The 15,094-nt window shown below is 40.1% G+C and overlaps 1 protein-coding gene across 1 annotated transcript in view; it reads left to right on the top strand.

Annotated features, from left to right (window-relative positions):
* LOC137655763 (tRNA (adenine(37)-N6)-methyltransferase) overlaps window positions 1–15,094 on the top strand; it is a 329,883-nt gene that overhangs the window by 129,309 nt on the left and 185,480 nt on the right. The window lies entirely within an intron of this gene.

The following is a 15,094-nucleotide window of genomic DNA, read 5'->3' as shown; positions in this document are numbered from 1 at the left end:
CCACTGCAGAACAAAGGCCTCAGACTTGTCCTTCCACTTGCTTCTTTTAATGGTCTTACTGTGCCAGTCCACACCTGCAAATTTTCTTAGTTCGTTAATGCATTGTCTTCTTTTCCTTCCCCCGATATTTTTGGCATCTCTAGGGACCCATTTTGTTATTTTTAATTACCTTGTACTATCTGTCATTCTCATTGTATGCACTTCCCATGTCCATTTATTTTTCTTACATATTGTTATAATACAGTATCCTACACTTTAGTTTGCTCTCATAACGATGTTGCTCTTTTTCTGTCTTTTAGTGTTATTCCCATCATTATTCTTTCAATAGCTCTTTGAGTTATAACTAGCTTATGTTCTAAGGCTTTAGTAAGACTTCAAGTTTCTGCTGCATAAGTCTTTCCTCATACACCTGACAACAATGAGATACTTAACACTTCTTCACCCAAGGGTTTAATTACTGCACTGCAATTTGTTCAGTGTACTTTCCTCTTGGTAAGGGTAGAAGAGACTCTTTAGCTGTGGTAAGCAGCTCTTCTAGGAGAAGGACACTCCAATATTAAACCACTGTTCTCTAGTCTTGGGTAGTGCCATAGCCTCTGTATCATGGTCTTCCACTGTCTTGGGTTGGAGTTCTCTTGCTTGAGGGTACACTCAGGCACACTATTCTATCTTATTTTTTTTTTCTTCCTCTTGTTTTTTGAAATGGTGTGTTGGGCAGGCTTAATAGAAGGGCCATGGATGCCTGGTGGTTTATCAAGAGGTTGTCTTTTCCTTTTTCTGATTCTTTTTCTTCTCAAAACCATCCTTACTGTCCTCCCTTCAGTTGAAGTGGCTATCCTGGAGGGTATTTAGCCTTGCATGGTGTATCGGCTCCTCCATGTTGACCAGTTTTTCCGACTTTTTACTATAGTCTATGGGTATCATCAATCACTTTGTTTGTAATTCTGTACGTATTGTTTTTGTTATAATTCTTGTTATTCTAGTTTTTAAGTATGATGTCTCTTTTTTATTTCTATTAATTCTTATGCTGTCTGGAGACATTGAGCGAAATCCGGGACCAGTACGTCCTAGATTTCGTCAATGTCGTCTTCTGTATTGCAATATTCGTGGTCTTCATGCAAATATCCAAGACCTTACAGTTGCGTCCAGACAGTATGATATTCTTTTGTGCTCAGAAACTTTGGTTTCTAATATGAGGCACTCATCTGAGCTCCTTATAACTGGTTTTAAGAAGCCAATAATGTTGAAACGTGATGCCATCCCTAGGGCCAGGGGAATGGCGGTGTATATTAGGACCGAGTACCCTGCTTCTCATAAGTCCTGCTATCAATGTGGATGTCATGAGATTCAGGTAATAAAAGTTTGTGGCAGGCATAACAACTTTTATTTATGTTTGATCTACCGGAATCCAGACATGGATGATTCTATCTTCGATTGTCTTCTTACCATTATGGCTAAGATACAAGAAGATGATAGAAAGGCTTCTTTTGTCTTTGTTGGTGATTTTAATGCTCACAATAGGGAGTGGTTAAGTTCCATCTCTCCTACCGATCGCCATGGCTTAAGAGCTTTAGACTTTGCCTCTGAATCAGGCTGTGAGCAAATCATAAATGAAGCCACTCACAGGTCTGGTAATTGCTTGGACCTCGTATACACTGACTCCCCTGGCGTTATAACTGGTAAGGTTGGTTCTCCAGTCGGGACATCTGATCATGCCTTGATTTCATTATTAGTGAAGACTGAGCAGCCTGTCCCTGATATATCATATTCTTGTAAAATTTATATGAAATCCCAAGCAGACTGGAATGGGATTTTACATGATCTTTTGTGCTTGAATTGGTCACAATTATATAATAGTGTAGATCCTGTTGTCCCTTTGAATGAGAATCTAGTCAACATAATTGATAGGCGTATCCCTTCTCGTGTGCTAAGGTACCGAGTGAAGGACAAACCGTGGTTCAATGATGATTGTAGACGTGCTTTTTTGGAGAAGCAGGAGGCCTATCAACTTTGGAAGGGTAACAGATCAGATTTGACCTGGAACAACTATACTCAGCTTCGAGCTTTTGCTCAGAGAGTTTATGCCTCTACTGAAAAGGAGTACAATTTAACCATAAAAGAAACACTTTCTGGTACAACTCAGGAACATAAATGGTGGTCTACCCTTAAATCTGCACTCTTTGGTGTAGACGCAACAGTTCCTCCTTTACTTAAACCAGATAGCTCAGTCACCTACTGTCCAAAGGAAAAGGCATCCCTTTTGGCTGATGTTTTTGACAGTAAACAGAGTAATGAAAAACTTGAACTTCCTCATTCCTGTTTTCCTGAGGCTAAACTAACTAGTTTAGCTTTTCGATCTCGTGAGATTAAAGCTCTGTTGATGGACCTTGATGCTTATGGAGGTGTAGACCCAAATGGTATTTTTCCTTTGTTTTTTATAAAGACAGCAGATTTCTTAGCTCCAAAGTTATCTGTTATTTTGCGCAAGTTAGCAAGAAGAGGAGCTTTTAGCACTAGTTGGAGAATTGGTAATGTTACTCCTCTATGTAAATGTGTTTGTGGTAGCTCAAGTCCCACTGACTACCGCCCAATTTCCATAACTCCCATATTATCTAAAGTTTTTGAACGTCTTCTGGCAAAACGTCTTAATAGGTTTGCTGAAGGTAATCATCTACTCCCTAGTTTGCAATTTGGTTTTCGTAAAGGCCTTGGAGCATGTGATGCCCTTCTTACAATCTCCAATGCTGTACAGAAATCCCTTGATTGTGGTCGGGAAGTTCGTATGATTGGCCTTGATTTTAGTGCTGCCTTTGACCGTGTTAATCATGAGGCCCTTGTTTTCAAACTGAAACAGTTGGGAGTGGGTGGGTCGTTTCTTAGCATTATTATTGATTTTTTAAGTAATAGATCTCAAAGAGTTGTTGTTGATGGGCACCATAGTGATTATAGAAATGTGATATCCGGTGTTCCACAGGGTAGTGTTCTTGGCCCATTACTTTTTATACTATATACACATGACATGTGGTTTGGCCTAGAAAACAAGCTTGTTGCATATGCAGATGATGCTACTCTCTTTGCATCAATTCCATCCCCTGAATGTAGATCTAGGGTTAGTGAATCCCTTAATAGAGATTTAGCCAGAATTAGTGCATGGTGCAAATTATGGGGTATGAAGTTGAATCCTAACAAAACTCAAAGTATGATTGTAAGTAGGTCAAGGACGGTGGTTCCTCAACATCCGGATCTCAGTATTGATAATGTTTCTTTAAATATGTATGACTCTTTCAAAATTTTAGGTGTGATTCTCGACAGTAAATTTACTTTTGAGAAACATATAAAGTCTGTGTCTTCTTCAATTTCACAAAAAATAGGCTTATTGAGAAAGTCTTTCAAGATTTTCGGTGATCAATCTATTTTGAAGAAGTGTTTTAATTCTTTCATTCTACCTTGTTTTGAGTATTGTTCTCCTGTCTGGTCTTCAGCTGCTGATTCTCATCTTAATTTGTTGGACAGAAACTTACGGTCTATTAAATTTCTTATTCCTGATCTAGATATTAATCTCTGGCACCGTCGTTCAATTAGTTCATTATGCATGTTGCATAAGATTTTTCACAACTCTGACCATCCTTTACATTCAGATCTCCCTGGACAATTCTATCCTGTTCGTAATACTAGGCAGGCAGTTAATTCTAATAGCCAGGCCTTCTCCATCACGAGGCTCAATACTACGCAGTACTCTAGAAGTTTTATTCCAGCTGTGACCAAGTTGTGGAATGATCTTCCTAATCGGATGGTTGAATCAGTAGAACTTCAGAAGTTCAAAGTTGGAGCAAATGCTTTTTTGTTGACCAGGCGGACATAGTCTTTATATAGTTTATTTATGACATATTTGTTTTTGATGTTGTTGATAGTTTATTATTTGACATGTCTGTTTTGACGTTGTTTCTTATTTTAGAATGATTTATTGTTAATTTGTTCTCTTCATTTATTTATTTCCTTATTTCCTTTCCTCACTGGGCTATTTTTCCCTGTTGTAGCCCCTGGGCTTATAGCATCTTGCTTTTCCAACTAGGGTTGTAGCTTGGATAGTAATAATAATAATAATAATAATAACTGGTATGACTATCAGATCACATACTTTTACTTTAAGAGAAGGTTGTATTTTACTTTTAATATTCTCATTTTGTGTATGAAAAGCTCTCCATCTCATGACTATCCTTCTTTTAATTTTGGTCTCATGGCCTGGGGAAACACTTACTCTCTGTTCTATGTATATTCATTAACAATCTCTAGAGGTTAATCCTTAACCCTTATTTGTTGTCTGTGCATTTTTAGTGAACATTATTTTAGTTTTTTCCGGTACTATATACAAACCATTATGCTTTTTACAGTGGAGATATATTTCGGTGATAGCTGAAAGTAGCCGTTAAGCTGTTTAGCAGAAGGAGAGCAGGATTAGACCAACCACCCTGCTCACACCCGCACTAGTAATAAAAGGTCACTTTTATTTCGGCTTGGTAAAAACGCTGTCTTGTTCTGTAAAATTGTTGAACTGTATATCTGTTGAAAACAACTGGCCTAAAAGCTGAAAAAAAAGAAAACTTAGTTCTTTATTTTCATGAGTCTTCTCGTTGGGATTGAAAAAAGGCGGGTTAGTCCCAGCATCGACGGGCGCTGATTCAGCCCCTTCTTGTCAGCCTTTGAGGCTGATCATCATGGTCTCTGTCTTGTGTGCAGAGGTCACTCTGGCACGCAAGAGTCTCCTTTTAGTAACAGTAGGGAGGGATCGCCCTTCCAGTGGCTGAGATTTGGAAGGTGGCGGAAGAAGGCAAAGAGAGAGACTTCCACTTCGGGTTCATCTTCAAAAGGAAAGAAACCTCGCCATCAAACTCCGTTAGCTCTACTTCTTTATCCGTATTCTGCTCTGTCAGCTTCCCCTGGGAGTCGGTCGAGTACGAGTGGCGCCCATTTGACTCCTGGACAACCTTGCATGCGGATGACCTCCAGTGCTTTCCCTAGTGAAGCAGTGCTGGTCACTGCTGTAGGGAAGTCTCTCCATTTACACGATGCATCAGCTGTGACCTTTCTTGGGGTTCATGGGTCCCCTGTGCAAGGAATTATTACTTGACGTCTTGCAGTTGGGTACATAGTGGGAGCATATAGCTTCCTTAGGGGTTGATTCCCATTTTCTCCTTTGAGAATCAGTAGGTCGTGCGGCGAAATAGTCTCTTGTGTGTCCGACTGTCTCAACCTCTTCACCTGTTCGCCTGCACGTTCATTCTGCTTCAGAGGATGATTGTGAGGAGATGCTGAGAAGTACCTCTCAGGGTTACTTGTCAGAGTATCCATCCGGAGTAAACCCAGATACTAGCTTCGGCTACATTCTAAGGGCAATTCACAATGCCGATCACGATACCTCGCTAGAGCGTTCAGTGCAATACACGCAGATGACAAGGTAAGTACCGGTAGATACCAGCTTACTTGTACAAATGGATATAGTTGTGTGTGCTAGTGCGGCTTTTCAGACCTGGAAGCGCCAGCACTCACCTCATCATTTTCCTCTTACCAAGGGAAACTGGCAACGTCATCTCAACATTTCAGTCGGACAGATGGCACTTGCTTTATTAGGGAAGCAGAGCACAGGGAAGGGCGTGAGGTTCAATCTTCTCGGGTCTACTTTTCCTTGGCACTCCAGCCAAGCTAAGGAAATATTATCGTAGTGCCCCTTCGGGGACGCTTCCTTTCTCGAAGGCCATACCGGGTTTCTTAGGCTTGGTGCAGGCAGTGAGGCAGGTGGTATGATGACTAAAAAAGGCTCCTCCAGTAGTACCACCTCCTGGTACGCCTACCATCTCTCTGGAGGCTTCAAGTTCCTCCAAAGGGAGTGAAGGCTCTGTTGATTCTAGGCATAGCAGTGTTGCTAAGCAAATTCCTCCTCCAGCAGTGCCCAGTCTTCCTTCGCCTCAGTGATCCTTCAGGTACCAGATGTACAGTATCTAAGTACCAAGGCTACGAACATTGGTCAGGACCGTGCCTTGGATAGAGTGGGCATTATACCCATCATGCCACACAAGAGGAAAGGAGGTCGATGCACTTCCACTCCTCCTCTGGGGAAAATATGTTCATCTTAGGACTAACAGAGAATCAAGATCTGCCAGGGAGGTCTGATTTATGAGCAACTGTAGCCTGTTGCCTATAGAGATAGACTGAGCAGAACCTTATGCTTTGGTAGTGGGGCTCTTCACCCTCCTCCAGCTCCCTCTGATGATGCAAGGACTAAGAAGGCAGAGAGGAAGGAGAGCTCCTCCCTGGCCGCAGACTATAACATCTGTCCGCGAGAGAGGAAGGATGTTAAAACCAGCCCTACAAATTAGTGCGCAACTTCTGAGGAACCACTTCAAAGGGTAGGTCAGTCGGTTCCCTCGTCTAACTCCTTAAAACCGGAGCACAATGTCCTCCCTCCGAGGGTATATTCCTCTGCTAGACGGACTTTTGTTGACGACCATTTCCCTCCCCAGGCTTCTATGGGTGCAAGCTCAGAGGAGAAAGAACCATTTGATGACTGCTCAGAGCGTTCTGATGAGGGGCTGCCTAGGTCTGCCAACCTCAAGGTCTCTCTCTTTGAACCGAAAGACGCAGACCACGTGTTTCTCCTAGTTTTTTCTTGTATCCCTCAATGAGAGAATGCCTTGAAGTCACTTGGTTTCAACACAAAATTTTATTTTCTAGTTGAAGCCTTGAGATGGATAAGAGGGCTCTCAAACTTGGAGAAACTGGTCCCTCAGTTCGAATATAAATTTCTCTCTTTTATTCTGTTCCTTATTCTCAATATTGATCTGACCTCCTCCTAATTTTATAGTTTCTTTTGTCTTGCTGTCCTAATTCTGTGTGTAATATTACCCTTAACTTTATATATGTGTATGCATATGCATATATATATATATATATATATATATATATATATATATATATATATATATATATAAATATATTATATATATGTATGTATATATTTTCTTATTTTTTTATTTATTCATCTACTGTATTCTTTTTTTTAAATGGTGTGGATATTTCCACATTCGTTATTACTGCCTGCGTAGATGAATGGAAGAAGGGATCACAGTTGGGAAGTATTTGCATTCGAAGCTATATGTGAGAGTATTGGATGATCTCAGCTATCCTGAAGATGGTTTGGACCCTTTTTGGCAGAACTTTTTCAATGGTTGGGTCATCGGAATCCGGCGGGATCCAATCCTTGAGGTAGGACTTTCGCCAAGCTTCTGGCCGGAAGCACATCATTACAGATAAGAGGAGGATGATTCCATATTTTCTTGGACTCGGTCTTAAGAGGTGGGTTAAATTACACCTTTGCTTCTATATCTGTTTTGGTGCTATCCTTCAGGTAGGAAGTATACTCTCATTGTGCCGATAGTGTAGAATGCAATTAATTTTCCTTTCCAACGTATGATACTTTGATAATCTCAAGCATGCAAACCAACCTACCAACCAACAGATCAAACAACAACAAACGAACGAACGAATGAATTCTTCTGATAACGACTCCCCCTCCTTTGAATATGCTGTACTGTACTGTTGACAACCTATGCTAATTCAATTAAGGAAAATTCTCTTTACGGCCTAGGAACAAAAAAGGACCCCTCTACTAATGTTTCAAAACCAAGTAAGTTGGGTAACACAGGGAAACTTCGAAACCTTCATATTTACCAAAATTCAATAGATACTGATTATGTTAAGCCATATAAAGCCTTTGAGTGCTATAGATGTATAAAAGAAATAAGAATGAAACTCGAAAATTAAAAATGGCATTCATGTATATGATTCAATAATCACGAAGAAGCATTTAATGCAATATTTAACATAAATAATATTAATAACTTAAATGTCACGGGTGTCCTATGTGATGTGATACTGAACGATTCAGATGTGTATAGACCTGCTGACTGGTTTTAAAAAGGTTGTTGATTTAACTGTCTTCCCAGAGAAAGCCAAAACCACCAATGCAGTTTGTTGCCGAGCGTAAAGGGAGTACTGAGAATTATTTTAAAATTTACAAACTAATTCAGAAAGAGGTAGGAACCATTGCACCAGGTGATATATCTCGCTTTGGAAAAAATAGCTTCCTCATCTGTGCCAAATCATGCACATAATCGGTAATACTGTCTAACCTCAAGACAAGTACTGATGATATTATGTTAGATGTCAGACCCCACCTAAATTTCAGTTACAGAAGGGGAGCAGTCTTCAATAAAGACCTGTATGAATTTACAGAAGAGGAAATACTGGCCATGTATTTATTTACTGTATGGAAAATGCATAAGGTTACTGGAACCTCAATGATTATCTTGATTTTCCAGAATGGTAATTTGCCTTTCTACATTGTTATTGCAAATGAAAGAATTAATGTTCAACCTTTGAAGCAGAACCCATTACAATGTTTCAGTTGCTTCAAATTAGGACACCCTTCTAAAGTTTGCAAAAATGAAAAAAAAAAAAAAGTGTAGCATTTGTTCCAGATCTTACCATTGAGAGTGTACACTTGAGGCCAAGTGTTTGAACTGCAACTCAAATCATAAATCCACTGATAGGAGCTGAAAGCTGTATAGGTTGGAAGAAGTTGCCCTCAACAAATCCAGTATAGAACACTCAAGTGTGGGATAAGCCAGAAGACTACTCAATAAACCAAACAGCTATGCAAAGGCATTAAAATCAAGAGGAAATATACCACATTAGACATTAAACCCACCTACTGCCAGTAGTTCCAAGAAAAGAAATACATCATCTAATAATGCGTGGCATGAAGAGGTAAGCACATTGCTTTCTGAGGCTTTGCCACGATTTATTAAAACTGGGGAATTGCCCATCTCTATACAACCTTTATCCCCCATTACCAACAATAATACAAACCTTCTCAGGCCATGTCCTTGCCTGATTTGATGTAGGTTCCACTTAAAACCAACTTACCTGGTTCATCCGTAGTGGGGAAGGTGCAAAAACCTGGTAGCTCACCATCTATTAATCGGAGAGAGAGAGAGAGAGAGAGAGAGAGAGAGAGAGAGAGAGAGAGAGAGAGAGAGAGAGAGAGAGAGAGACACCTCCATCTCTCTCGGCCCCTCCCATAAGACACATGAAAGTTATGACATCAAGTAGATTTGATATTGTCTATTGATGTTTTGATCAACCGGAAGACAATTTAGATAAATTAGAAATTCAAGGTCAGGTCCACCATCGTCCTCAACAATTAGATCAAAAGGATACAAAGAAAAAGGCAAACGTAAAAATATCTGGGAAATATATAGTAGTGTTAGACCAAAAAATTACCAATTGGAAGACTTTATCCAAGGAGTCTTCCAAAAGAGAAATCATAGTATTTTCCCTCCAATTTGCAGTGAAATTTTCAGGGTTTTTGTGGCAAATATGACATTTAAGCTCCTCATTCATGAGGTTCTTCTTCCCCACCGGTAGCCTTACATTAAGGATCAGTTGCCTGATGCGCCTCTCCAATTCCTTTGATCAAAGACATCTTCCTCTTCCACCAAACCTCTTTTCTCCATATCATCCTTCACCTTATCTTGCCATCTAATTCTCTGCCTCCCTCTTGATCTTCTCCCTCTTACAGGTTCCTCCCAAGCCCTCCTCACTCCCTCCCCACCATCCATCCTTAACACGTGTCCACACCATCTCAGTCGTGACACACTTATCATCTCGGTAATTTTCACTACACCTGCCATTTTTCTTATATCATAATTTTCCAATCCTTCAAATAGTGATATTCCCATAATCCACTTTAGTATTCTCATCTCTATTCTCTCAAGCTGTGCTTCCTCTTTTCGTCTTAACCCTGGATAGGTACGCTCCTCGGACACCCCTTTAAGGGTATACTCGGTCGCGCGCGACCCCGACTCCGAAAAAAATTCAGGAAAAATTTAGTTATGCATCAATCTGTATTGTTTGACTTGCTAAAAATACTTCAAAGAATGCTAAAAACTACTGAAAATATAAATGATACCCATCTACAAAATAACTATTTATTGGAAATATATTAAAAATTTAAGTATACAAAAAAAAGACGACGTAAATATTCACAAAAAATAGAAATATACATATACACATAAATCCCTTTAGGGACACCTTCTTAGATGGCAAAGCAACAGCGTGTAATTGCTGGAAATGAGTTGGACCCATAGAAGTCAAGATCTGAAATGAGAAAAAAAGGGTAACTTTTTTTGGCCTAAAAAATTTGTCCAAATTTCATGAATTTTTTTGGGTACCCAAATGAAATAGGAAGAGGCTAATTTTTTTATAGAATAAACTCATATTATCCTAGAACAGAAATACATAAAAAAATGTGCACTAAGATGTAATTTACTGTTATATCAGGGGCGAAATCTAAAGGTCATTTTTTGACGGCCTAGTTTCACAATGTAAATTTCTTATGAAAATCATTGTATCTCCTATAAAATATGATATTTATGCATTGAAATATACCAAAATATCACGAATTCTATACAGAACAAGAATATATAGAGATATGCCAACTTACCTTTCGGGTATGTCAACAAAATGGCCGCAGACCGCAACAACTCTTACAGCCCAATCTACCACTTGAAATGAAGAATGGGGTTGCAAACTCCATATTATCATCAACATCTCTTTTTAACTCCATTAGAAGTGTGTTGATGACATCCATGCCGAGGGAATACTGCCTGCTGGCCATTATTGAAGATAAATTCAAAATAAATAGAAAAAAATCAAATTCGCAAAAAATAAAAAAAATTCAGAAATTAGCATTTGAGGGAAAATGGACCTCATGGCAATATATGGCATCTAAGCCAAAACCAATGGCATGCAAGTGGTAGACACACCATCCATCCACACTTTCCAACTATAAAGAACCAAACAAGTATCAACACTGTTCGACAATTTATAATTATGTAATAACTTTGCTGTTTGATCACTTACCCTTATAAAGGTATGTCAGGGTGGAGGTCGACCCCTGGGGGGGGGGGGTGTAAAAAATCGGGGAAGGAGGGAAGTTAGACGAAAATCAGTCCTAAAGCAGACAATGGCATGTAAACTAGTCACCCCTTGCAGGTCGATTACTTCCATATTCGAGACAGCTGATGATTTATGGGGAAAAAACAGGTTTTGAAAATGCTGTAGGGGTCGCATACGACCCATCATACCTTTCCAGGGTTAAAGCCCAAGTTTCTGATCCATACATTAACTCTGGTCTTGATATTGTGTTATAGATCTTGACTTTTACCTTGATTTTCATTTTCCTATCACATACCACTCGTGCTACCTCCCTTCACTTTCCCCATGCTGTTTTTTATCATATTCTCAACTTCAGCCTCACATCCTCCCTTCGGATTTATAGTAGATCCCAAGTATCTAAATTGTTCTACCTGTTTTATATCTGCTCCTCTACTTTCCTGTCTCACTATCCTGTCCCTACCTTCCTGACTGCTAAACATGGCTTCAATCTTATCCACATTCACCCTCAAACACCAATTTCCCAAGTCTCTTGCTACTCTACCACCCTTTTGTAATTCTCATTTTCAGCAGTAATCAAGAATTCATCTGCATATAAAAACTCCCACAACTCTTCATATCTGATCCTTTCACTTAACACATCCAAGACCAACACAAATAAAAACAGGCTCAATGTTGACCCCTGGTGTAATCCAATACTAACTTCAAAGGTTTCTGTTTCTCCAGCATCTGTTATTACTTTTGTCTTTGTTCTTTTTTATAAATCATCTCTACCATTATAACTAACTTTTCCGGCACTTTCCTCTTGCTTAAGCACCAAAACATTAATTTTCTAGGTATTCTTTCATAATCTTGCTCTAAATCTACAAAAGGACAGAAGAGCTGGTTTTCCTCTAGTCTCTTTTCCTGTAACCGCCTTACTATAAAGTTGACATCCACAGTCCCTCTCCCCCTTATGAATCCACACTGCTATTTCCCAGTCTTTACAATCTCTCAATCTCTCATTTAATACTCTCTCTAACACTTTCAAACCATGCTCTGGTAATTTATTTCCCCTGTAGTTACTGCATTTCATGATGTCTCCTTTCTGGTTAAATATAGATATCATTCGACTCTCCTCCCAGTTTTTAGGTTTTATTTCATCTTCCCATATTACTCTCAATAAATCCTGCATCCATTCTTTCCCCTCTGTCGCTAGTATCGTGAGCATTACAATTTGAAACTCTGATGGGCCTGGTGCTTTACCATTCTTCATTCTACTCAATGCCGCTTCACTTTCATACCCTGTATTTGATAATTGCTCATAATACTCTCTCCATCTCCTCTTAATGTCATCATCCCTATGCAATATATTTGCATCTCTATATCTGATGACTACCAGTTGCCTCAAATCCTTTTCTTTGTCCTTTCCTCAAGTTTTAAATCTTATATATATCCTTTTCTCCTTCCTTTGTTCCTAGTCTTTCATTTAACTGCTCTACTTCTCTTCCAATAGCTATATCTTCTGTCCTCCTAGAATCTTTTTCCTTTTCTCTGTGCTCCCTGTGCCTCTTACTTTCCAGTCCATGAATGCCTTAGATTTTCTTTTAACTGATTCTTACACCTCTCTGTTCCACCACCATCTTTCTCCTTTCAACACACCGTATCAGCTGGTTCTTTGCACTAATTCCTGTTTCTCCTACATATATTTCTTTCTTACCCACCCAAATATTTTCCACCATGTTACCTTGTCCAATCTCTAATTTCAACCTTTCTAGTCGTCTCTCTTATCACAATCCTTTTAGATTTCTTACACTTTTCTACTTTAAGGTCCCAAACCTTAATTCTAGATATCCTCGTTCTCTTCTTGGGTTTTCTACTACTCATTATAAAATCAACCACTACCAGTCTATGTTGCTCAACACAAGCTCACCAAAAATCACTTTACATTTCATCAAATTTTCCTATGTATCCCTAACCAATAAGTAATCTATTTGGCTTTCCACTCCTACACTTTCATAGGTTATCAGATGCTTATCCAACTTTTGAAACTAGGTGTCCATACATGCCAATTAAAAACTCTGAGCCACCTCTAATACATTGAGCCACCTCTAATACATACTCCCCATCCTCATTTCTAATTCCAAACCCAAGGCCTCCATGTACCTCCTCATATCCATCACTTTTCTTCCCCGCTCTACCATTCATATCGGCTCCTATGGTTAGCCTCTCTTCCTCTTTCACTGATCTAATAGCAGCCTCAAACTTCTCTAAATCATTCTTTTTCTTGTCCCTGACAATGCATGGGGGGGGGGGGTTGCATATGCTGAAATTATATTTATTATCTGATTCCCTATTATCATTGGGATCTTTAAAAGCCCATCATTTAAGCTCTTCTACCACTTTTTATTTCCATCTATTAACTATTACGACTCCAACTCCATTTCTCCCCTCTTTTGATCCACTGTAATAGAGTTTATATCCATTTCCTATCTCTCTAGTTCCATTTCCTTTCCATCTAGTCTCCAGCAGACATCTATCTTCCTTCTCTATCAAATCCAGTATCTCCCACAATCTTCCCGTTAGTATACCAACATTCCAAGTTCCCGCTCTGATTTTCCATTTTCTCTCAAACTTCTTTGGCTGCAGTCGTGAGCTCTGTGATACTCCTCGTTCATTACTATGCCAGTAGGGGGATCCTGATGTGCATCACTTACAGGGGACACCGTAACAGCATCCACATTTATAATAGCATCAGGCATGGTTTATAATTTGGCTGATGGTTTTTACGATTGCATGCCCTTGCAGTCATCAACCATAGTTATTGGCGGTGGGTCTAGACTTTGACTAAATAGTCCAACTGCAAGGCAGCAGTTTCCACAGTTATTGGCAGTGGGCCTAGCCTTCTGCTAAAAAGCAAGACTACAAGGCATCAGCTGTCCTTTTAGTTGTTTTCTACGACACGCAGGACATACATTGGTAGTATTCTTACACCCCTATCACAGGGCAAATCCTCATTCATGAGGACCCTTATAATTGTATGTCTACAGGAGAGCAAGGACACGGCAAGGGAGACGGCTCAAGGGTGTGTGTTTTGCCGGAGTTCCCTCAGCATCCGCTCTCGCACATTCTGCTTCAACTGATGGATGCTGACGCTCAACGACTACTCTTCGGAGTATCCCATCAGAGGTTTCCTTTATAGGAATTCCTCCAGGTGTTGGACAACCTTCCCATTCGTGGGATGGACACCCTTCACCAGCGGTTGTGGGACCATTTTTCCGTTTGGGAAATGATCCTCCCACATCGGCAACAGGTGTTAATTGTCCTTCCCGAATCGGATATTTGATTTTACAGTATAACGTTCCAGCTCTTTGAAGCATAGTTTTTTGGAGCTAGACGATAGGAGGATTAGGCGGCTTTTACAGCTCCTGGGCCCCACCATCCTGTCCTTAGGACATCAAAGTGCTTGTCACTTTGAGAGACCAAGTTCCACCATTAAGCCTAGGGCTTCTGCCTTTTACAGAGTAGACCTTGTGGTTTTGCCTTCCTGTCAACAACCTAACTCTTCTTAGCGCACTAATACATCCATACGCACAAGAGCGTATGAGTTTATGTAGCATTCTCCCTTGGGGGAAAGAAGTATGTCCTACTTCCTTTAGAGCGCTCTAGCTGAGGAACTTGCTGATCATGGTCTTGCGGGCGAGTTGAAGTGATAGTACGAGGAGTTCAGAGCGCGTTCCCACTCACCCACTCTAGACTGAGTTCGGTGCACAAATCCATCACTTCCTAACTCTAGACAAAGTTCAGCATGAAGCCAGCTATGCGTCAAATTCACTCGCCAACTCTGAATGTAGTTCAGCATGTGCTCTCAACTGCGCACCAAAGCTACCTCTTGTCAGCCCTATGGGGAGTTCAGTTCGTGCCCCCATCTGCACGCCAAACACTTTCCTTGCCAAACCTGGACTTGTTGTATGGTGCTCAAGTATGTGTAGGTCAGTGCGCTCCCTTATCAATGCGCCAACCTCCTTATAGCAAACTTCCTATTCTGGCCACATTTGTTCACTTTGATGGACTTCGACTATACGCAAGGAAGACAACATGA

Source organism: Palaemon carinicauda, chromosome 16, assembly GCF_036898095.1.
Source record: "Palaemon carinicauda isolate YSFRI2023 chromosome 16, ASM3689809v2, whole genome shotgun sequence".
NCBI lineage: Eukaryota > Metazoa > Arthropoda > Malacostraca > Decapoda > Palaemonidae > Palaemon > Palaemon carinicauda.
This window is presented reverse-complemented; position numbering and strand designations above follow the sequence as displayed.